Source organism: Bubalus bubalis, chromosome 7, assembly GCF_019923935.1.
Source record: "Bubalus bubalis isolate 160015118507 breed Murrah chromosome 7, NDDB_SH_1, whole genome shotgun sequence".
In the NCBI taxonomy this organism is placed as follows: Eukaryota; Metazoa; Chordata; class Mammalia; order Artiodactyla; family Bovidae; genus Bubalus; species Bubalus bubalis.
The window spans coordinates 80,204,127-80,226,931 of NC_059163.1; the positions used below are offsets into that span (position 1 = coordinate 80,204,127).

At 42.1% G+C, this 22,805-nt stretch overlaps 1 long non-coding RNA gene and 1 other non-coding gene across 2 annotated transcripts; both read left to right on the top strand.

The window, feature by feature from the left end:
* Positions 1 to 132: 132 nt before the first annotated feature.
* LOC123334467 lies at positions 133 to 3,346 on the top strand. The gene is made up of 2 exons (XR_006552344.2): positions 133 to 225; positions 3,121 to 3,346. It is a non-coding gene; the product is annotated as an uncharacterized LOC123334467 (long non-coding RNA).
* A 13,481-nt stretch (positions 3,347 to 16,827) lies between these two features.
* TRNAA-CGC lies at positions 16,828 to 16,899 on the top strand. The gene has a single exon. It is a non-coding gene; the product is annotated as a tRNA-Ala (tRNA).
* Positions 16,900 to 22,805: the final 5,906 nt, after the last annotated feature.

Consider the following 22,805-nt stretch of genomic DNA (forward strand, 5'->3'; position numbering starts at 1 on the left):
GCGCCTAGGGGTGGGGCAGGTGCCAAGGGGCGTGGCGTGCGTACGCCAGGGGCGCGGCGGGAGGGCGTCAGTGGGCGGGACTGTCGGGTGAGGGCCAACGCGCTAGCGGACGAGCACGCGTGCGCCCAAGGGGCGGGGCGGGCCTGGTCGACTGGGTGGTGCTGAGATAGAAGCGAGACGGTAGCGGGCGCTTGCGGGCCAGCCCTTTCGGACTGAGGCGAAGAGGTGGGGCTCTTGGGGGAGCGCGCAAGAGAGGGGCGGAGTCGCGGTTGTGCTGTATACCAAGGGGCGGGGGTGGAGGCGGGGCACCGAGGAGAAAGGTTACTCGTAGCTTTAGAACAGAATTGAAACTGCGTAGTGAGGACCTTCCTACTGAGTAATTTTTATTATTTTGCTTTTTTTGAACTTTTTTTCTGAACTTCCATCTGGTCCAAGGGTTCAACATTGTAGGCAGTTAGCCCAAATACAGTTTTTTGAAAAAAGAAGCTTTGCGAAAAGCGCTCAGTATTTTAATATATATTTTTTTAAAAGAACTCTTACATTTTTAATTGTATGAGTAAAATATGGTTGAATGGAACTAGGAGAACACGACGAAGCTCAAAGAGGGATACAAAAAATATCCTTACTGTTAACACCAGTGTCTGAACCCAATGTTTGCTGGATCTTTTTACTGGCACAAGGTGGGCGAGGTCCACGAACTAGAAGTGATTAAAGTCCCGGCCTCAGTGCCGGGACGGCGAGAATGTCTATTTCACTGTACAAGGGCCGGACACAACAGAGATTTGACTGTCTATTTTTGAAAAGGTTGGACAAGTTGGGCATAGTAGGTGCTCTTTGACTTTCACTTCCTTTAGATAAAGAGTTGCATCACAAACTCAGTAAACTCAGCAAAATTCACCTATGTTCATTTAAAAGAGACATTTTGTTCCAGTGAACTTAAGCTGCAGTTTCCACAGCCAGAAATTTGCTAAAACCTGCTCCTGAAGACAATGGCACCCCACTCCAATACTCTTGCCTGGAAAATCTCATGGACGGAGGAGCCTGGTGGGCTGCAGTCCATGGGGTCGCTAAGAGTCGGACACGACTGAGTGACTTCACTTTCACTTTTCACTTTCATGCATTGGAGAAGGAAATGGCAACCCACTCTAGTGTTCTTGCCTGGAGAATCCCAGGGGCTGGGGAGCCTGGTGGGCTGATGTCTATGGGGTCACACAGAGTCGGACACGACTGAAGTGACTTAGTAGCAGTAGCAGCCTTCTGTGTGAGTGGAGAGAAGGGCTCTGTGAGCTTCAGAGGTTGCTGCAGAGCCGTAAGTTACATTTGTGTCTATCCCCTTTCAGCAAATTTTGTCCTCTTCATTTTGTTTGCTGTTCCTACCAGAGAGGATTTGTTTCCTGGCATGCCCTCACTTACTTTCCTCTTTGCTGGGTCCTTACCTTACTGTTTGCATATTCACATGCCTGATAGAATGAGGGAGAACAAATGTCACAGGCCTCAAGTAATTTTTGTCATTACTGAACAGTATTATTGGCCACTTTGGGACGCAAGATTTAGTCATCCATTAAACCCTAAGTTCACAAGGTGTTTACTATGTTTTTCTTTTAGAAACCATGGGGTACAACAGAATGTAAGAGTCCCTAGCCTGAAAGACTATTACCTAGTAGAGGCAAGATATATCATGACTGTAAAGAGATACAAATAGACACTTTTTCCATACAGTTTATAAGCACATATACTTCCTTCTGTCCTTTTCTTTGCTTGACCAAGACTTTGGTTTGGTGCCATGACTTCCAGGAAACCTTCGCTGACGTTCCACACTTGGGTTATGTGCTCTCCCTTTGCTTCCAAAACAGCCTGTCTCAGAGTATTGATCTCCTGTATTCTCCTTGTCTGTTTCCCCTAGGCATCTTGGGAGCCATGGCTTTCATCTGTGAACTTCAAGTGCCTAGATCTAGAATTCAGACTGTGGTTGCCACATATATAAGGTGTTCATAAAATGTTTGAGTGAATGTGTGATCAAGGTCTACTGCGTGCAGCATTGTTTATTAAAGAACAGAACAAGTCCCATTTATAGCCTTCAAATAATAAATGCAAAAACAGAAAGTGCTTGAAAGGAGCCAGTAGAATGAGAAGGATATAGATGATTGAGGAGGACATTAGGATATGAAGGAGTGTGTGGGAGGTCATTGGCTTGGCTTAGAGTGTAGGGATCAAGCTTGTCTGCTGCTGCTGCTAAGTTGCGTCAGTCGTGTCTGACTCTGTGCGACCCCATAGACGGCAGCCCATCAGGCTCCCCCTTCCCTGGCATTCTCCAGGCAAGAACACTGGAGTGGGTTGCCATTTCCTTCTCCAATGCATGAAAGTGAAGAGTGAAAGTGAAGTCGCTCAGTCGTGTCCGACTCTTAGCAACCCCATGGACTGCAGCCTACCAGGCTCCTCCATCCATGGGATTTTCCAGGCAAGAGTACTGGAGTGGGGTGCCATTGCTTTCTCCAAGTCAAGCTTGCCTAGAATAAAAGATTATAAAAGAGAGTGATGCTGGATTAAAGAGGATCTTGAAAGGCTAGAAGAGTTTATTATTGATGTGGGAGTCAACATGGACTCAATGTTCTTTGTAGAAGCTGGGGCAGGGCGAAGTTATGAATTAGTACAGTTGATAGAGATTAGAGTCAAGAGTGGAGAAAGACCAAGCAGTGTGGAAATTGTGCTTTGGTGAAAAACTAGGTACTGTCTAGTGAGATTTGAGAAGATTCCTGTGGATTATCTGATTAAGATTCTGCAAAATTCTTTCACAGCTCTGTAAATTATGCATTGCAATATGCGCCTTGTCTGTAGATATGGAGATTATGTCTTGTCTAGTAGAAGTTGTGGGGGCGGCGGGGCAGGGGGGGTTGGGGGAGGGGTTGGGAGACCAATCTTGTCTCTATTTGCACATTCATTTCAATATTCCTGATCTGTAAATGTGTCTGTCCTCAGAATTTTCACTTGAACCAGTTATACCAATTGTTTCCTCCATAAATTAAAATCTTTAACATGTATTCATTTTTTATATCTGTATGTCATTTTTTATAACTGTATAAGTCACGATTTTAACTATTTTTGAAAATTATCTTTTAACAGCAGGTAAATTGGCCAGAGGCATGAATTTTTGATGGAACTTGCCAGATAACGCCATTTGGAAATGGATCACAGAATCAGCTAGATACAGCTTGTGAAAGTGGCAGAATATACACCACTAGCCTGTTTGGGGCCCTCACACTTCCCACTTGCTTAGGAAGAAAGAGGCTGTGAAAGTGATGGGGAGTTTAATTATAAATGCTGACTCTCAAGTAACAATGGGACACTGGAGAAGAAAGTAGATGGAAGAAAGTCCAGTGGGATCTTGAGATGACAATGCAGACTCCCACAGCAGGAGTCTGAAGGTTTCCCTAAAGAAGCTGTCACAGAGGGAAACAAGCAGAGGGAAAGGACAAAGCCTGTGGAAGACACCATACGTCAAGAGATGCAAGAACCCTGCTGCTGCTAAGTGGCTTCAGTCGTGTCCGACTCTGCAACCCCATAGACGGCAGCCCACCAGGCTGCGCCATCCCTGGGATTCTCCAGGCAAGAACACTGGAGTGAGTTGCCATTTCCTTCTCCAATGCATGAAAGTGAAAAGTGAAAGTGAAGTAGCTCAGTCATGTCCGACTCTTAGCGACCCCATGGACTGCAGCCCACCAGGCTCCTCCGTCCATGGGATTTACCAGGCAAGAGTACTGGAGTGGGCTTCCATTGAACTCTAGACAGAAGAATAAGTAGGAAGTGTTTAGGGAGAGGCAAGAAGGGATTGACCATCTCAACATTCATGAGTAACAGTCATTCAGCACCTCCCCTTCCAGAGTGGAGTCTGAAATACTGAAAGCAGGAAACATGCCTGAGGGCCATTGTTACACATGCTTCAGCAAAACAAAGGAGCACATGCTGAGCCTGAGACAGAAAAATATTTCCACATATGGTAATAAGTTCAGCACAGACCCATGTGGAATCTTTGTCTCTCTAGGGAGGTGTTGTAAGTGCATGGCCCATTCTTACCTGGTGAAGCTTGGAAAAACTGCATGTGTGAAATTGCGTTTTGCAACATTTAGTGCAGAGTTTTCATCCTCGGGGTCATTTGCTGCTGAAATGTCAGCTGTCACCTCTCCCTTCCAGTTAAGAGGAAGGGTAAAGACAAAGGGCAAACCACCCACTTCCAGCTGAGTCATTCCTTTTAAAGAATGCTTGGGAAGCTCCACTCAACAAGTTTTGCTTAATTCCAGTCGCCCTGCCTATCTATAAGAAGGGCTGCTACCTAGGATAAGATCTGAGTTCTAAAACTAACAAAGAAAGGGAGCCTGGACATTGTTTACATAACATCTGCCCACATAGTAATTGCTATCCCTCAGATCCCAGTTCAGACTTGCATTTCTCGAGAAGCCTTTTTTTTGCAATGAGGCATTTAAGATCTTAGTTCCCTGACCAGGAATGGAATCCATGCCCCCTGCAGTGGAAGCATGGAGTCCTAACCACTGGACCATTAGCCAAGTCCCAAAAGACAGTCTTTCTTGATGCCTCTACTTAGATCAGGTTCCCTTGGTCTATGCTCTTTAACACTGTAGAGAAGATAAATTTTTTCCTCTATTTTTTTAGGATCTATGTTCTGCTGTTCAGTCACTAAGTCATGTCCAACTCTTTGGGACCCGATGGACTGTGGCACGCCAGTCTCCATGGGTTTCTTCAGGCAAGAATATTGGAGTGGGTTGCCATTTCCTTGTTTAGAGGATCTTCCTAGACCAGGGATTAAACCCACATACTCTGCAAGGCAGGCGGATTCTTTACCACTACACCACAAGGGAAACCCTTAGGGTCTCCGGCTAGACCTAAAACAAGCTGACATGACCAACAGGAGGAAATCATACAAATTTTATTTTGTCGTTATTTACATGTGATGGAGACTTCACAAGAAAAATGAAGACCCCAAGAAGGGCTGAGAGCTTATATACTTGTTTATGTTGAAATCAATGCAATTGCATTGTGTATTATATGTGTTGAGTAAATTCATTGTCATGTACAAATCTAAGTTAAGTGCCCTAAAATCATATATGTGAAATTTATGTTTTAATAATCCTATAAGACACATTTCAGTTGGAAGGAATCTCACAGGGAAAGATCACTGACAAACTTATTTTCTGAATAAGATGATAATAGCTACTACATATTAAGAATCTTTTATGAGCAGAGAGGCTGAATCTATGCTTAATATAGATTTTTTTTAACACTGATCTTATTTCCCATCTCCTTGTCTTTTTGTTCTATGAATTTCTTCTCTCAAATATTTTAATATTTGATTTTAAATATTCAAGAGCTCTATCGTTTCTCACTCTTGCAGTATTTACTAATATTTTCTTTAAACATTAACTACACTTTATCTGAGGGCTTCCCTGATAGCTCAGTTGGTAAAGAATCTGCCTACAATGCAGTAGACCCTGGTTCAATTCCTGAGTTAGGAAAATCCCCTGGAGAAGGGATAGGCTACTCACTCCAGTATTCTTGAGCTTCCATGTGGCTCAGCTGGTAAAGAATCTGCCTGCAATATGGGAGACCTGGGTTCAATCGTTTGCTTCTGCTCTCTGAATTGTCTCTATTTCCTCTGAGTTCCTATTTCTTCTTTGTTTTGGTCTTTGACTTTAATGTTGGTGCACTTCCTCAAGAGCATGGTGATCTTTGGCTGTCTAATAATAATTGAAACAGAATACTGGATGGCATCACTGACTCGATGGACGTGAGTCTGGGTGAACTCCGGGAGTTGGTGATGGACAGGGAGGCCTGGCGTGCTGCGATTCATGGGGTTGCAAAGAGTCGGACACGACTGAGCGACTGAACTGAACTGAACTGAACTGAAAGTCTAAATGCAACTTCATGAAAAGACCTTGGCAATTTGCAGCCATCACTTTAGGGTGATTAGGTAGCACCCTGTCATCTCATTGTGACATCCCCAAATGTCAAAATCTATAAGCTTTTCCCCTTGGATCTTTTCTCCCCAAAAAGGATTCTTCAATTTTTACATGTGATGGAAGCCTTCACAAGAAAAATGAAGACCCAAAGAAGCAGTTAGGGCTGAGAGCTTATATACTTGTTAATGCTGTTGAAATCAATGCAATTGCATTGTCTGTCCTTCAATAGCCTGACTGCTAGTTTTTTGGAAGCAAGTCAGAAGGAGGAATGTCTTGACAAATATAATTTAATTCACACATTTTGACTGCATTTATTTTTATTTAGGTGCCTCCTTCCCCCAGTTGGACCTGTGACCCCCAAATCTGGAGCATCTCTGACTCAACCCCTTTAAAGAGAAAATCCAGTTTTCTTTTTTTAACTTTTTATCTTGTATTGGGATATAGTCGATTAACAATGTTGTGATCATTTCAGGTAAACAGTGAAGGGACTCAGCCATGCATATACATGAATCCATTCTCCCCCAAACCCTTTTCCCATCCAGGCTGGCACATAACATTGAGCAAAGTTCCATGTGCTGTACAATAGGTCCTTGTTGATTATCCATTTTAAATATAGCAGTGTGTATATGTCCATCTCAAACTCCCGAACTATCCCTTCCCCCCAGCAATCATAATGTAGTTCTCAAAGTCTGTGAGTATTTTTCTGTTTTTACAAGTGAGTTCATTTGTATCATTTCCTTTTAGATTCCACATATAAGGGATGTCATAGGATTATTTCTCCTCCTCTGTCTGACTTATTTCACTCAATATAACACTCTCTAGGTCTATCCATGTTCCTACAAATGGCATTATTTCATTCTTTTTAATGGTTGAGTAATATTCCATTGTATATATTTGCCACCACATCTTCTTTAGCCGTTCCTCTGTCCATGGAGATTTAGGTTGCTTCATGTCTTGGCTGTTGTAAACAGTGCTGCAATGAACATTAGTGTGCACATAACCTTTCGGATCATGTTTTTCTCTGGATATATGCCCAGCAGTGGGGAAAATCCAGTTTTCTGCTCAGTTGGAGAATATGCATTTATGTGGAGGAGGATGAATATAATATGTGAAGATCTATTGAGATATTATTTAAGACTTCAGATTATATTCTCTTCATTTCTGTGTAATGTGGTCTTATGGTTGCTCTGTCAATTAAGAATTAAGAGGATGGTTCTCAATGTAACTGTATCACAGACTGAATAATTTATTACTCCTCAGGCCACATATACGATCCTGAGAAAAATCCAGTGCTTATGAGACAGGTAAAGGAAAAGAGACTGAGAAGGAGTAGCCTGAGAGGAAGGAAATAAACATACTGATTAGATGATGAGAGTGGTCAGCAGGTCAAATGCTGCTAAAAGGTCACTCAGTAAGAATAAGGACTGAGAAGAGCCCAGTGGATCATGCAAAGTGGAGGTGATATTTACCCTGGCCAAAGCAGTTTCAAAATTCTTCCATCCTCAGCAGTTCCTGTGAAAGTGTAGGTTAGATCATAGCAGACTGTTCAAAACTCACCAAGGTCTTCACAATCTCTTACCTTACAGACTACAGTGTTGGACAAGTAGTTGGTCTCTCCACTGCCAGCCAGTTTTCTCCTGGGCCTCATCTCCTTCAACTTTCTCTACTCTATCAGACTTGCCTCCTTGCTCTTTCTTGATAAATCCAGGATCGCTTTTGCTGTTCAGGATAGCCTTTGCATTAGTTGTTTGCTTTTCCAGAAATGATGCTCCCAGACTTCTTCCAAACTCACTCCCTTGCTTCCTTCAGGTCTTTGCTCAAATGTTGCCTTTTTTGAGGCCTTACTCAACACTTATTTAAATTACATTTATTTCCACTCAAGCACTATCCCTCTTCCCAACTTTGTTTTTCTTCCTAACATTTATCACGATTGAACGTACAGTTTTACTCACTTTATTTAGTGTCTGTCTCCCCCACCTTCCCTCAAACATAAGCTAGATGAGGGAAGAGATTTTGTTCATTCACATGTCCCAAGAACTTAGAACAGTACATACAACATAATACGCACTTAAATATTTGATGAATACATTAGTGAATCGCGTAATGGTGCAAAAAAAGGTAGATATGGAGAATATAAGTTAAAGAAAATATCTTCAATACACACAATACACGGAGTTTCACCCTCTCCACTAAAGGGATACATCCAAATTTAAATATTTGTGGGATCAGAATATCATGATCAGAGTTTTAGTAAAGTCTTCTAATATATAAACAGTATTCCAGTATAATTTAGTTTATGCACTAATTATGCCAATCTGATATTTTAAAATGAGTTAACATTCTTAGATGAGCACTTGATTTATTATAAAAGTAAAATGTGAAACAATAGAGACAGTATAGTCTTTTTAATAAACAAAGTCTTGATTTTAATAAACTGGATATCTGTATGGGAAAAAGTTTTGACATATACCTTATGTCAAACACAAAAATCTTTTCTAAGTAAATTTGAAAGGTAAAACAATAGAACTTGTAGGAGATAACATAGGAGACTATTTCATGAATTTGATGGTAGGCAAAGATCATTCTTAGAGTACAAAGAGCTCTAACAATAAAGGAAATGGTTGATGAATTCAATTACAGTAAAATTAAGAAATCCTGTTCAACAAAAGAACATTGAGAGAATGAAAAGGGAAACCATAGCATAGGAAAAGGCTGGTTCCAAACAGGAAAAGGATGTACGTCAAGGCTGTATATTGTCACCCTGCTTATTTAACTTATATGCAGAGTACATCATGAGAAATGCTGGGCTGTAAGAAGCACAAGCTGGAAATAAGATTGCTGGGAGAAATATCAATAACCTCAGATATGCAGATGATACCACCCTTATGGCAGAAAGTGAAGAGGAACTCAAAAGCCTCTTGATGAAAATGAAAGAGGAGAGTGAAAAAGTTGGCTTAAAGCTCAACATTCAGAAAACGAAGATCATGGCATCTGGTCCCATCACTTCATGGGAAATAGATGGGGAAGCAGTGGAAACAGTGTCAGACTTTATTTTTATGGGCTCCAAAATCACTGCAGATGGTGACTGCAGCCATGAAATTAAAAGACGCTTACTCCTTGGAAGGAAAGTTATGACCAACCTAGATAGCAAATTGAAAAGCAGAGACATTACTTTGCCAACAAAGGTCCGTCTAGTCAAGGCTATGGTTTTTCCAGTGGTCATGTGTGGATGTGAGAGTTGGACTGTGAAGACAGCTGAGCACTAAAGAATTGATGCTTTTGAACTGTGGTGTTGGAGAAGACTCTTGAGAGTCCCTTGGACTGCAAGGAGATCCAACCAGTCCATTCTGAAGGAGATCAGCCCTGGGATTTCTTTGGAAGGAATGATGCTAAAGCTGAAACTCCAGGACTTTGGCCACCTCATGTGAAGAGTTGACTCATTGGAGAGGACTCTGATGCTGGGAGGGATTGGGGGCAGGAGGAGAAGGGGATGACAGAGGATAAGATGGCTGGATGGCATCACTGACTCAATGGACGTGAGTCTGAGTGAACTCCGGGAGTTGGTGATGGACAGGGAGGCCTGGCGTGCTGCAATTCATGGGGTCGCAAAGAGTTGGACACGACTGAGCAACTGAACTGAACTGAACTGAACTGATAGATGTAATCAGCAAAGGATTTGTATCTAGATAAATACTGTTTTATAAACCAGTTGTAGACAGTGCAAAATGAAAACGACTCTGGAACCAGACTGCCTGTAGCTACTTCTTGGTGTGACTTCAGACATGTCATTCAATGCTTTTCTGCCTTCCATTTCCTCACTAAATGGGAGTAAGAGTATACCCATCTACAGTTGTTTTGAGAGTTAAATTAATCAATATAGATAAAACACTTTGAGAAAAGTTTTGCACATTAAAAGAGCCCAACTGAAGTTAACGATTATCATATGTCCTCTGTGTTTTCAAATAAAGGTGCAGAGAATTTAGAATTTAATGTGCTTTCATTATTAGAGTGAGTGTCATTGATGTACCTGACATGCTGAGACTTCACATTTCTTATTACACAGCAGCAGTGTATGTGTGCATGTGCACGCAAGTGAGGTGTAATGCCATTAAATGTCACCCAGCCCTTCCATAGTAAGTGGGAGGCATTCTGGCTTAACCACCAAGCACCTGCGATGAACTTGGTTATGTTCTCCTTCACCTAATAACTGTGACAGCTTTATAATATCCTTAAATAAAATCACAGCATTAACTGCATAATTGTGCGACTCACTGCTTCTACCAGTATTCGGACAGTTTGCTTGCGAATTCATATGTAATTACTGGAAAATATAAAATCTCTTACATTTCAGGCCTAACCTTACCATGTTAAGAGTTTACATTTGTATCAATGTTTCTCTGTCTTAAATAAAATGCTTTCCTCAATTCTATCATTTCCAAATGGGTGATACTGTGAGTCACTGTTCTCCTCTCTGGGTAGTAGGGAGTAAATTTCAAGACACCTCCTGCCAGAGAAACATCTTTGTTGGCTCTGATTCACTAGGCAATTTTCTCAAAGTTGTGCCCTAGCTCATCTGGGTTTCATTGGCATCAGAAGCCCTTATAAAGCCAGCACATCTCTGGAACTGTTCTAATTAACCCATCATCACTCCTTGGAGGATGGTCTTGATACTGACCAGGGTCTTGGCCTTCCTCAATCAACAGAATGCCATGGACAGAGGAGCCTGGCGGGCTATAGTCCATGGGGTCACACAGAGTCACATACGACTGAGTAACACTTTCACTTAAAGAAATTGACTAGAGGCCAGAAAAGAAATTCAGTCAAGGTTTTATGGGGGGCCCTGCTGCCCCAGGAGGGAGCAAAAAGAAGGAACAAGGGACATGCTCATTCCCTGGGGGCCATGGTGGGGGCCAGCTTGTTCTTTATATGGGGTGAGGATAGGGGTATGTCCAGGAGTTGGGCCAGAGGGATGGCTTAAGTGGTTTGCCACCCCTTAGATGATGTTGTGTGCAGGGAGTAGGTACAGTACCCTGATTTTGCTCCTGGCTCTTCAGAAGTGGTGGTTGGGTATTTTGGTCATTTGTATCTTTCTGTCCAGAATTTGCCCCAACTGTTTAGGCACACAATTATTTTAGTCCTTATAGTTTCTTTGTATTTTGTTGCTGGAGGAGAGATTTGTCCAGGTGCAAGCATTGCAGCAAAGGGTCCCAGGCCTCAGTCTGTCCCAGTATGAATATGAAATATTCATTAACAACCAGGCCCACCATTCTCAAAGTGTGATTGTGGTTCATGTTTGGAAAATTCACCTGGGCTACTTGTTAAAAACATAGATTTCCAAGTCCCATCCCAGACCCTCAGAATCAGAGCCTCTGGGAATATCAAAAGTTTACGTTTCTAAAAAAAGCTTTCTAAGTGAGTCTAAAATTTGAGAACTATCACAATGTATTTCACTGAGTCCCATAGAATCTGGTTCTAAAATTAGAAAATTAACACCCAACAGCTTGAGTAGGATATAGCAAAATACAAGTTATGAAAATGGAGGCTGGTTGAATCCAGGTAAGGATTAAATTCAAGGAAGAAAGGATGTGTGAAGAGGGTGGAGGAATGCCCAGAACACTGTGAGTCCTGCACTTGTAGTCATGATTTTCTTGGAGCTGAGTGAGTATTTTACCTTTTTTTCTGAGAAGTGAGTTACTAAAAAAAAAAAAAAAAAAAGATTTATTTAATCATTATCAATTCAAACAAAGAATAAAAATATAACTGTTTCTATATCTCAAGCACTATTTAAGATCTGAGTACTCTTATCTTTTGGCAATGTTTGATAAATCTATAGATTCAGATATCTCTGTGCTTACATCTGAAGCCCCAGGCTGAAGGTCCTTCTAAGCTTATTAGTTAACAAGTCTGTCTTGGTCATGGGCTTCCCTGATACCTCAGTTAGTAAAGAATCTGCCTGTAATGAGGGAGACCTGGATTCTATCCTGGGTTGGGAAGATCCCCTGGAGAAGGGAAAGGCTACCCACTCCAGTATTCTGTCCTGGAGAATTCCATGGACTGTATAGTCCATGGGGTTGCAAAGAGTTGGACACGACTGAAAGACTCACTTCACTTCACCTCACCTTGGTAATGCTTTTTTCCATTCATTCACCACTCACTCGTCTAACTATGGGTTAGGTGCTCTAGAAGACCTAACTTCAAATACGTAGAATTACTGGGTCTGGGAACGTAAACGTAAAATGTAGTATGTGATTCAATGGTTCTTGGGTGAGACCCCAAATTCTGCATGTCTAACATGTTCTTAGTGATGCTGATGATGCTGGTCTGCGGATAACATTGATAACAGCATTGCTTGTTTAAAAAGCCCTGATTTCTTTTTGGCCTCCAGAAAGACTTTTCTAGACTCTCTGGTCCCTGGATATATCTGACCTGTGCTACTGGTAGAGGCAGGTGAAGACTCCATACTGGCAACGCAGTATTGGACTGTGTTCTCAGAAGTTCCTGACATGAATGCTGTGTCGGCTGCTTTTGAAAGATAAAGACCCTCTCCCTTTCATACTTAATCCAGGTCTCAACTACGAATCTCTCCAACCAGATAGTTCTTTCTCTGGGAGAATAAATTTGGAATTCTGGCCTGTCTGCCCCCATACATCTCCTGAACTGTTGATAACAACCATGACTACCTTTAAACATCTTTTAAATCTTCAATGGCTCAGTGGTGTCTGAATCCCACTGTAGTTGCTTTTCTTTATTTTCCATTTTTAAAAACAATTATAATTGACAGACAATATCATAGTGGCCCTTCTCTTTCCTCAGTGAGTCTGGCTAAAGGTTTGTCAGTTTTGTCAGTCTTTTCAAAGAGCCAATTCTTTGATTCATTGCTCTTTAAAAAAAAATGCTTTTAAAGTTTCAATTTTATCTTCTTGGAGAATAATCTTCCTTTGTAATATAAGTGACAGGCCTGAGAAATGCTGTGAGGTGCATTTTTTTTTTGTTTGTTTTTATTGTGAGGGTCTTTAGTGAATAAGAACTCTCATTTCTTTGTTCAACAGTCTCTTCATCTTTATATACTTCCAGAGACAAATTGTTCCCAGTAGTTAAGTAGTTTCAAATAAACTTTCTCTCTAATAAAATATCACAGACCTAAGTGTATTATTAAAGTTGTCAATGTGTCAACTGTATACCATTCACAATTTTTCCAATTGCAAAATGATTTTTTTGAAAAGCAGTTTAATTCCAGTTTGGTTTCTGCAATTTGGATTAATTAAAGTTCTTTACCATTTAGACACTATGTTTTCTGTGGGCTCCATAAGTTGATTCTAAACTATCAGCTAGGAAACTAAGAACAAATGTGCACATGTGTGCACACACACAGACACACACATACACACACACACTCAGGAATCCATCTTCTTCTTCTCTTTCTCCATCAATAAATTTCAATGTGGTAATTTTGACTATCAGCCAGCTTTGGAAATTATTGAGATGGTTTCTTGTCCATCTATATACCTAACTTATCTGTCCATTATCCTCTTTTCCTTACTCTAAAAAAGATTTAAGCTACTGTCTTAATTAAATATAGTCACTTAGGAAAGTAACCATTTAAGAAAATAAATAAAAAGATCAATAATGTAATAGTTAATCTTCTTTCCCATAGTTTTATGTTTTCCAAATTTTCTTGCCATGTATTAGTACAATTATAATTTTTTAAAAGACTGAAATTTTTATGGATTAAAAAATTTGATGGAGTTACTTATGAGGGTTGCCCTACTTATATACTATTTCATACTTAGTGAGTTATCAGTTAACCAAGTATTTTTATTTTTAGGACTGTCTGTTCTCCCAGAGGACTAGAAAAGAAAACTTTCACACCTATTACTTTATAGATTCCTGGTAAGATAGAAGACCTCTGAAATTCTATCAGTTTCTGTTCTTTGGGGTTCTGCAACAGCCTCTGGAGGAATGATGCATATTATCTTTATAGCCAACAACGTTATATAAAACATAAAAAGGGCTTTCCTTCTTTGATTGGAATTTGAAATTGTAATCTAGCATGTTAGAATCTGTGTTAGAAGAATCATTTAAGGCTCCCTGCCCAATCAGCAGTAACACCCCAAGTATGTTAGTCACTCAGTAGCGTCCAACTCTTTGTGATCCCATGGTCTGTAGCCCCCCATGCTCCCCTGTCCATGGAATTCTCCAGGCAAAAATATTAGAGTGGGTTGCCATTTCCTCCTTCAGGGGATCTTCCCAACCCAGGGATCAAACCCAGATCTCCGATTCTTTACCGTCTGAGGCACCCGGGAAGCCCGAGTGAAATTTATTTATTGCAGTGGATTGCTTCCCTCTAATGGTGAAAAATAGTCATACCACTTCATTTTTAGTGTTTAGGTTCTTAGCCTCAAGTAGTTTACAAATTATTTCACACCATTGTTTGCTTTGATTACGATTATTACAATCTATGCTTTTGTGATAATATCACATGATACTGATGCCAAAACCATTAACTCATGATTTTAACAATCAAAGCAATAACATCTAAGAAGTCGTAGCTCATTACTTCTCTGATTTCTTTCTGACTCACTAAACGTTTCAAATGAAACAACTTAATTCTGATTTATAATACTTCTATTGTTAAAATCTTGCAGAAATGCATGTAATTGTTACATCAGCCCTTATCACTAGATAGCATTATATATCAGTATAATTAAGTTTTTAGAAACACAAATTGCCATCATGTGGATATAGCCTTTGGTGATAAACAGAACAAAACGAAGGATTTGGACAGTTTACCACCAGATCCAGGATTTGATAAATAATTCACGCCTACAAAACACTTTGTCATTTTGAGGCAAATTGCTCTTAGGAAACTCAGTAAACTTTACTAAGTGAACTCAGTAAAGTTTCTAAGTCATCCTTTGATGTTCCTTTCATTTGAACTCAACAACTTTCCGAGGTAGAAGGGAAAGCATTACTATCCCATCTTTTCTTTATTTTTTTTTTCTTTAAAAGTTGAGGAAACAAGCTCTGAGAGCACACAGGATATCAGTCTCAGAAATGGGTCAAGAATCATGTTTCCCACTCTGTGAAATGTTTCTGACTCAATATTCAATGTTCAACTGTGCATTTTCCACTCATGGGCTCTCAGATGTAACTCAGCCGGAATGTCTCCTTCTTCAGGATCTCTGCTACATTTGAGTGCCCTTGCCCCCACTAAAGGGGACGAAAGAGGAGGGTGAGATGGTTGGATGGCATCACCGACGTGATGGACATGAGCTTGAGTAGGTTCCAGGAGTTGGTGATGGACAGGGAAGCCTGGCGTGCTGCAGTCCATGGGGTTGCAAAGAGTCGGACACGACTGAGCGACTGAACTGAACTGTCCCCACAAGTCTCATCAAATAAGAAATCTAGCAGGCCTTCTAGCCTCTTCCTTCTCTGTCCCCACTTGTCATCAACAAGTCTTGCTGAGTTTTCTGACCATCGTCCACCTCCTATTATCCCTTTGTATTACTGTCCTAGAGTTTCCATAGCAAAGTTCCACAGATTGCTTGGCTTAGACACCAGAAATCTATTTCTCACAGTTCTAGAGGCTAGATGTCTGAGATCAATGTGTCAGCAGGGTTAGTTTCTTCTCTTTGGCTTGTGGCCCACTATCTTCTTTCTGTTTCTCCACTTGGTCCTCCCTCTGTCTGTTTGTGTCCTAATCTCTTCTTTTAAGGACATCAGGCATATTGGATTAGTGAATGTGTGTGTGCTAAGTAAGTCACTTCAGCCATGTCAGACTCTTTGTAACTCTATGGACTGTAGCCTGCCAGGCTCCTCTGGCCATGGGATTCTCCAGGCAAGAATACTGGAATGCCAGGCCCTCCTCCAGGGGATCTTCCCGACCCAGGGATCAAACCTGTGTCTCCTGCATTGCAGGCACCTGGGAAGCCCAATGAAGATTAGGGGCCACCCTAATGATCTCATTTTAACTTAATTACCTCCTTAAAGACCCGTTTCCATGTGCAATCACATTCTAAGATCCTGAGGATCAGGACTTCAACCTAAGAAATTTGGGAGGGGGGCACAATTCAGCCCCTAACAACCCTGTTACTGTTCTGAACTGGCTGAGGGACACCTCCCTTCAGCCCTACACTGTACAACACATTCCCACCTGGATGCTCTGCTCTAGTTCACCTTCCACAGAGATCAATCCAATATACAAGTCTGATTGTGTAAGTTCCTTTGTTTCTAATCCTTCACCCGAGCCCCTATTCTTTGACAAGACAAGGGAAGACCTGGCCCTGCCTTTCTCACCTGCCTCTTCTTTCCACACCTCTTGTCTGGCCCTCAACCTCCACTGATGCTAAAATACTTCATGACTAGGTCATGTTGCTTCATGCCTCAATGCCTTGGCTTATATTTATGCCCTCACCCAAGACCTTTTTCTTCATCTGCCTGCCTCTTGCTCATTCAAAATGTACAGAAAGTGGGAGCCTCATGGTTCCTGCCGGCTGATAAAGCTCTGGCCCTCCGAGTGACCTGCAGGCATGAGCACATCTTGGTGCTTTATGAATAACTGAGTAGGGGAAGATCCATATCATTCACTGTGGAGACAGTTTGTTCAGGAAATGATGATTCAGGTCTGACGCCTGGAACTTGCCCCTCCAAACAGCTCTCCCTGACACAACGGCCCTGGACCAGGTGGCTTGTATTAGCCCCTGGGCAAGTGAAGCTTCTTCCTGGTTTTACACAGACACCCCTGGTTCTTCCCATTTATGGTTGCTTATATATGTATTTCTATTTTATATACATTTTAACTTAGACTCATACCTGTGAAGTTGGTACTCATTTGTGGAGATGTCAATTTATATTACCAGGGGATGTAGCTCAGTGGTAGAGCGCATGCTTCGCATGTATGAGGCCCCGGGTTCAATCCCCGGCATCTCCAGGTGGTTCTGTTTGGGCTTCCCTGGTGGCTCAGATGGCAGGAGACCTGGGTCTCCTAATTTATATTTCCTTTTCCCCAATCCTTTCTCTTTGCACGTTCCAGCTAATCTCAGGCTCCACATCTTGAGGCTTCAGTGGGGGATTGGGACAATGTGGAACACCAGGGGGCTATCACAGTGGCTTTACTGTCCAGTGATTTTCCAGGCTGTAAATCATGCCCAATATGCTTGATCAATGAGAGAAATGGCTCTGCTTTCACATTTTAACCAACTCCCACCTTATTGTAGCAGCTCATTTAACCCCCTCTAACCTTTTAAATGGAAAAGGCAATGGCACCCCACTCCAGTACTCTTGCCTGAAAAATCCCATGGATGGAGGAGCCTGGTAGGCTCCAGTCCATGGGGTCGCTAAGAGTCGGGCACGACTGAGCGACTTCACTTTCACTTTTCACTTTCATGCATTGGAGAAGGAAATGGCAACCCACTCCAGTGTTCTTGCCTGGAGAATCCCAGGGACAGAGGAGCCTAATGGGCTGCCGTCTATGGGGTCGCACAGAGTCGGACACGACTGAAGCGACTTAGCAGCAGCAGCAGCAACCTTTTAAAAATAATACCATGTAAGCACTTCCATGCCAGCAACTTTATTGGAAATGTTACCCCCACTCTGCCATGTGATTGCTAGTAATGATTTTATTTACAAACCCCACTGTCACCCGTGTGAAGCTGTGTCAGGAACCAACTTTGCCCATCCCCCAACCTCCTATTATAATCAAATGGAATATTTGTGTTTCATGTTCCTGGTGTGTAAACTGCCCAGACAATGTCCTATTCATCTTTGTGTCCTCAGGACCCAGTGCTGGACACAGAGTCATGTGCTCTATGCTCCCCAAACGTCTACTGCAAATAAAGTTAAAATAACCAGCTCTATAGGACAACAGGAGAGGAGTGTGCAAGTAAATATTTGGAAAGAGTTTTAGGGAGAAGCCTCTGGTAAACGAGGTGTGGACTGGAGATGAAGGTCAGATGGAACAAGATTAGCCAGGGGTTGATCATCACTGAAACTAGGCAATGGGACTGCATTATAACAGTCTCTCTCTGCTTTTGAATATATTTAAAATTTTCCCTAAAAAAAAAACCCACCAAAAAAAAAAAAAGACCCATTTGTTTATAAATAAGCACAAGAAAGACAGCATTTTTCTTTTTCTTTTTTGGATTTGTCATAATGGCCCTTAGTTGAGGAACAAGGCAGTGACTACCATCTCTCCTGGGAGAAGCCCAGATGAGAATGTCACTGGTGTGGCTAGTCAGCCCTTGAGGTGGCATCACTGTTTCCTGAGAATAAAACCTTCATTTGGTAATAGGAGGGAAGGGTTGAGTAATAAAGTGACTGTTGTTATTGGCTCAGCTTTTGTAAGCAGCTTCATTTTTAATGATGGTGTGAGTGGATTACAGGAACTGGTGGGATTGTCTGAAATGTAGAACTGGAATTTACCATTGCAGGGGGATGCCATGAGATTCGACACTGGTATATTCATTAGAAGTTACAAAGAAGACAGTGAGATAGAAATAAAAGAATGGATTTGGTATTTTATGTGAAGAGAGGGGGAGAAAAATCAGTAAATGATGTATACTACTTGGGACATGCAGATGGCATCCAAAAATTACAAGGTTGGACATTGTGCTACAACATCGATGAACTTAAAAGTATTGGGATAAGTGAAAGAAACCAGTCACAAAACCCACAAATAGTATAGTTCCATTTATATAAAATGTGCAGAATTGGCAAATCCATAACACAGAAAGTAGATTAATGGTTGTCTAGGGTTAGGCTCGGAGAAGGCAATGGCACCCCACTCCAGTACTCTTGCCTGGAAAATCCCATGGATGGAGAAGCTTGGAAGGCTGCAGTCCATGGGGTCGCTGAGGGTCAGACACGACTGAGCGACTTCCCTTTCACTTTTCACTTTCATGCATCGGAGAAGGAAATCGCAACCCACTCCAGTGTTCTTGCCTGGAGAATCCGAGGGGCGGGGACCCTAGTGGGCTGCCGTCTATAGGGTCGCACAGAGTCAGACACGATTGAAGTGACTTAGCAGCAGCAGCAGCAGCAGCAGCAGCAGGGTTAGGTTGGGAAAAGACTGCTAACAGGTACGAGGTTTACTTTTGGGGTAATGAACTTGTTCTAAAATTGTAGTGATACTTGCACAATTCTGTAAATTCACTAAAAGCCATTGAGTCATACACTTTAAATGACTGAAGTTAATGGTGTGTAAATAATTCTCAATAAAGCTGTGAAGAAATGTTGGGGTTTGGGGATAAGAGAATTTTTAAAAATCATCTTATCCTGTCATCATGTACTTGCATTATCCTTTCCAGAGACAATACACAATGTATTGTGACTGAAAGTTAAAATCCAGCAAGGATGTATCACATTCACCAATGATAACACATTTTTACTAAAAACCCCAGAGAATGTGTTTCTGATACTCCCAAATTGAAGACTCTTGAAATTAAGTTCAGTCAGTTTTTCATTAAATGCTTTACAGTTAAGCACCTAATGGTGCGGGGTGTGTTTGGTTTTCTAGCAGATGCTTCATGGTCTGCTGCCACCTTCTTTTTCCTCTGTTGCTGCATCAGGGAAGAGGTTGACAAGTAGAGCTCTTAAGCTAGCCAGTCCTCCAGGGTGGGGGATCAGTCCCTCATCCCAAATAGGCGTTGTCATTCTCCCCAGATCACCACGACAGCCCAGTCATTATTGTAATTGCTGTTCCATTGTAGTTTAGATGATAGAATGGTGTCAATTTCTTGATTTGATCATTGAATTGTAGTCATATAAGAGAAAGCCTGGTGGCTCGGTTGGTAAAGAATCTGTTTGCAATTCAGAAGACACGGGTTTGATCCCTGGGTCAGGAAGATTCCCCTGGAGAAGGGAATGGCAGCCCACTCCAGTATTCTGGCCTGGAAAATCCCACGGACAGGGGAGCATGGCAGGCTACATATAGTCCATGGGGTCACAAGGGTCAGACACAACTTAGTCAGACACAACCACAAGAGAATGCCTTAACATTTTGTTTAAAGAGGTAAAGAGGTAAGATGTCTGCAACACACTCTCAGTTGACTGAGCACAACTGTATGCTCGCACACAATGGACACACATGTCTCTAAGGAGTATGGTACCCCTCCCTGGCTGTACCCCTTGTGATAAAAGGGGCTGATTGAATTACTGGGAAGCACCTGATTTATGGGGACTGATTTAACAATAGGAGTCATGTTACCCAAGATACTGATTGAATCAGTGCCAGCACCTCCCCCGCAACAAGGACAGCGAGTATGTATGCAACCGTATATAGAATATGGGTACACAAAGTTCCTGTGTACATAATAACAATTGTGTATGTAATATGTGCCCACAGAGGTACTTTGGGTACACAATCATATATACAACAGTGTATATGTAGTGTCCACAAAGAAACTTTGGGTACCCAATGTGTATACACAACTGTGGACACATAATACTATGTGTCCACATAATACTATGTGTCCACAGAGCGACTTTGTGCACACAATACATATACACAACTAAGTACCACAGGTGGGTGCCCAGGCCTCCCCTTGGGCATTCTCCCATGTCTCTGTCTCTTCTTCTAAGGATACTAATCAGATTTGGACCTGTTCTAATGACCTCATTTTAATTTCATTACATCCACAATTGACAATTTACAAATAAGTTCTTATTTACAGGTATCGGGGAGTGGGACTTCAATATATCTTTCCAAATTAATTAATTAATTATTTGGTCCTGCTGCACGGTTTGTAGGTCTTAGTTCCCACACCAAGGACTGAACCCACAGCCTCAACAGTGACAGTGCAGAGTCCTAACCACTGGACTGCCAGGGAATTCCCAATATATCTTTTTAGAGGGCATGATTCAACCATAATATCACTCATGGCAGGGAAAAGGGGACAAAGACTTAAGCCAGTTCAGGATAGGGAGTTAGAACTGAATGTCTTGCAAAACCTGAAAACCAAAGGGGTGCAGGGATCTTAGGCATTCTGGCAACTCTGCTGCCTGGAACAGTCTTAGCCTAGAGTATACATGTGCTCATTTGTTTAACTGGATAGAGAAATAAACGGACACAGAGTGAAAAGAAGAGAGAGAGGAACAGACTGAGATAAGGTTGGAGAGACTTAAGACATTCACTCCCTAGGTCTTCAGAGACCACACCCAACTCTCCTGTTTCACAAAGTGGGTGGGGATGGTTCTCATATTTAAATTCCCTCCTTGACCCCAAAACCTCTTAAATTTGTGACTTTAACCCCTAATAGTGAGGGAGAGTTTGAATGGGTCTCCCAGAACTCAATAGGTCATCTTTTGCCCATAAGCCATCTTTGAACTTTGTTTTCATCGCTTTTTAAATAAATGCAGGATGAGGTATTCCTTCTGCTCCTGCACTCCCAGTTCAGAGTGTTCTAGTTTACACTGTGATGCTGTTAGTAAGTTTTACATTTTTATTTATCTTTTGTAGTAAAATCATAGTCTGTTCACTCAAAATTTGTAGCAGGGACATAAGCTGGTCACGATATTGGGCACTGTGGCAGGAACAAAGAGATAACATGCGAGGCATCTGCCCAATGGAGCCCAGTTAGGGAGGCAAGTATGTTGCAAGGAGTGTGAGTGCCCTGAGGGCGATGGTCAGTTACAATCTTGCTACTCAGTGTGGTCCCTACCCCCTCACCTCTCCACCCCTCCACCTCACCTGCATAATTAGCACTGTCTGGGAGCCTGTTAGAAATGCAGGACCTCAATCCAGCTCAAGACCTGTATCAGAATCTTCATTTTAACAAGATTGCTAGCAGGTGACATATATGCACACAGGAACTTTTGTCCAGGAGAGAGAAATGCCTTCCCAGTAGTGTCCAAAGATAATATCAATTCAACCATCATCACCAGAACAAGCGGAGAAGGCAATGGCACCCCACTCCAGTACTCTTGCCTGGAAATCCCATGGACAGAGGAGCCTGGTAGGCTGCTGTCCATGGGATCGCTAAGAGTTGGACATGACTGAGCGACTTCACTTTCACTTTTCACTTTCATGCATTGGAGAAGGAAATGGCAACCCACTCCAGTATTCTTTCCTGGAGAATCCCAGGGACCAAGGCCTGGTGGGCTGCCATCTACGGGGTCACACAGTCAAACACGACTGAAGTGACTTAGCAGCAGCAGCAGCAGGACCAGAACAAGGCCCTGTGCTGGGCACTGGGGACCTAGAGAAGAAAGAAATGTGTCCTTGCCGTCAAGGAGCTTGCTGTCTATCTGGGAAATAGACACACAACTATAGGACTGGAGCAAAGATAGGGAATAGCCAAGTCTGCTTTACAGATGAAGTGGCTCGAGATGCTCAACTCTAGTGCTAGTAGAGGCATCATTTGTTCTAAGAAAACTCCTTATAAAGCCTGCAGAGTTGATTCAGTGCAACACCATTCAATTTCCTGTAGGTTCCAAGTAACATAAGGTCTTTCTAAGGGGATCATCTTTGAGGTGGGGTTTACAAAAAACAAACAAACAAAAAGACAATAAAAACACCTTAAAACATATTGCACAGACTTGTTTAAAAAAATTACTTTGGATTGTTTAAAAAAATTACTTTGGATGTTTACTCTACCACACTGACCTACCTGTGCTTTGAATATGCCAGGTGCTCCGAGAAGGCAATGGCACCCCACTCCAGTACTCTTGCCTGGAAAATCCCATGGATGGAGGAGCCTGGTAGGCTGCAGTCCACGGGGTCGCTGAGGGTTAGACACGACTGAGAGACTTCACTTTCACTTTTCCCTTTCATGCATTGGAGAAGGAAATGGCAACCCACTCCAGTGTTCTTGCCTGGAGAATCCCAGGGATGGGGGAGCC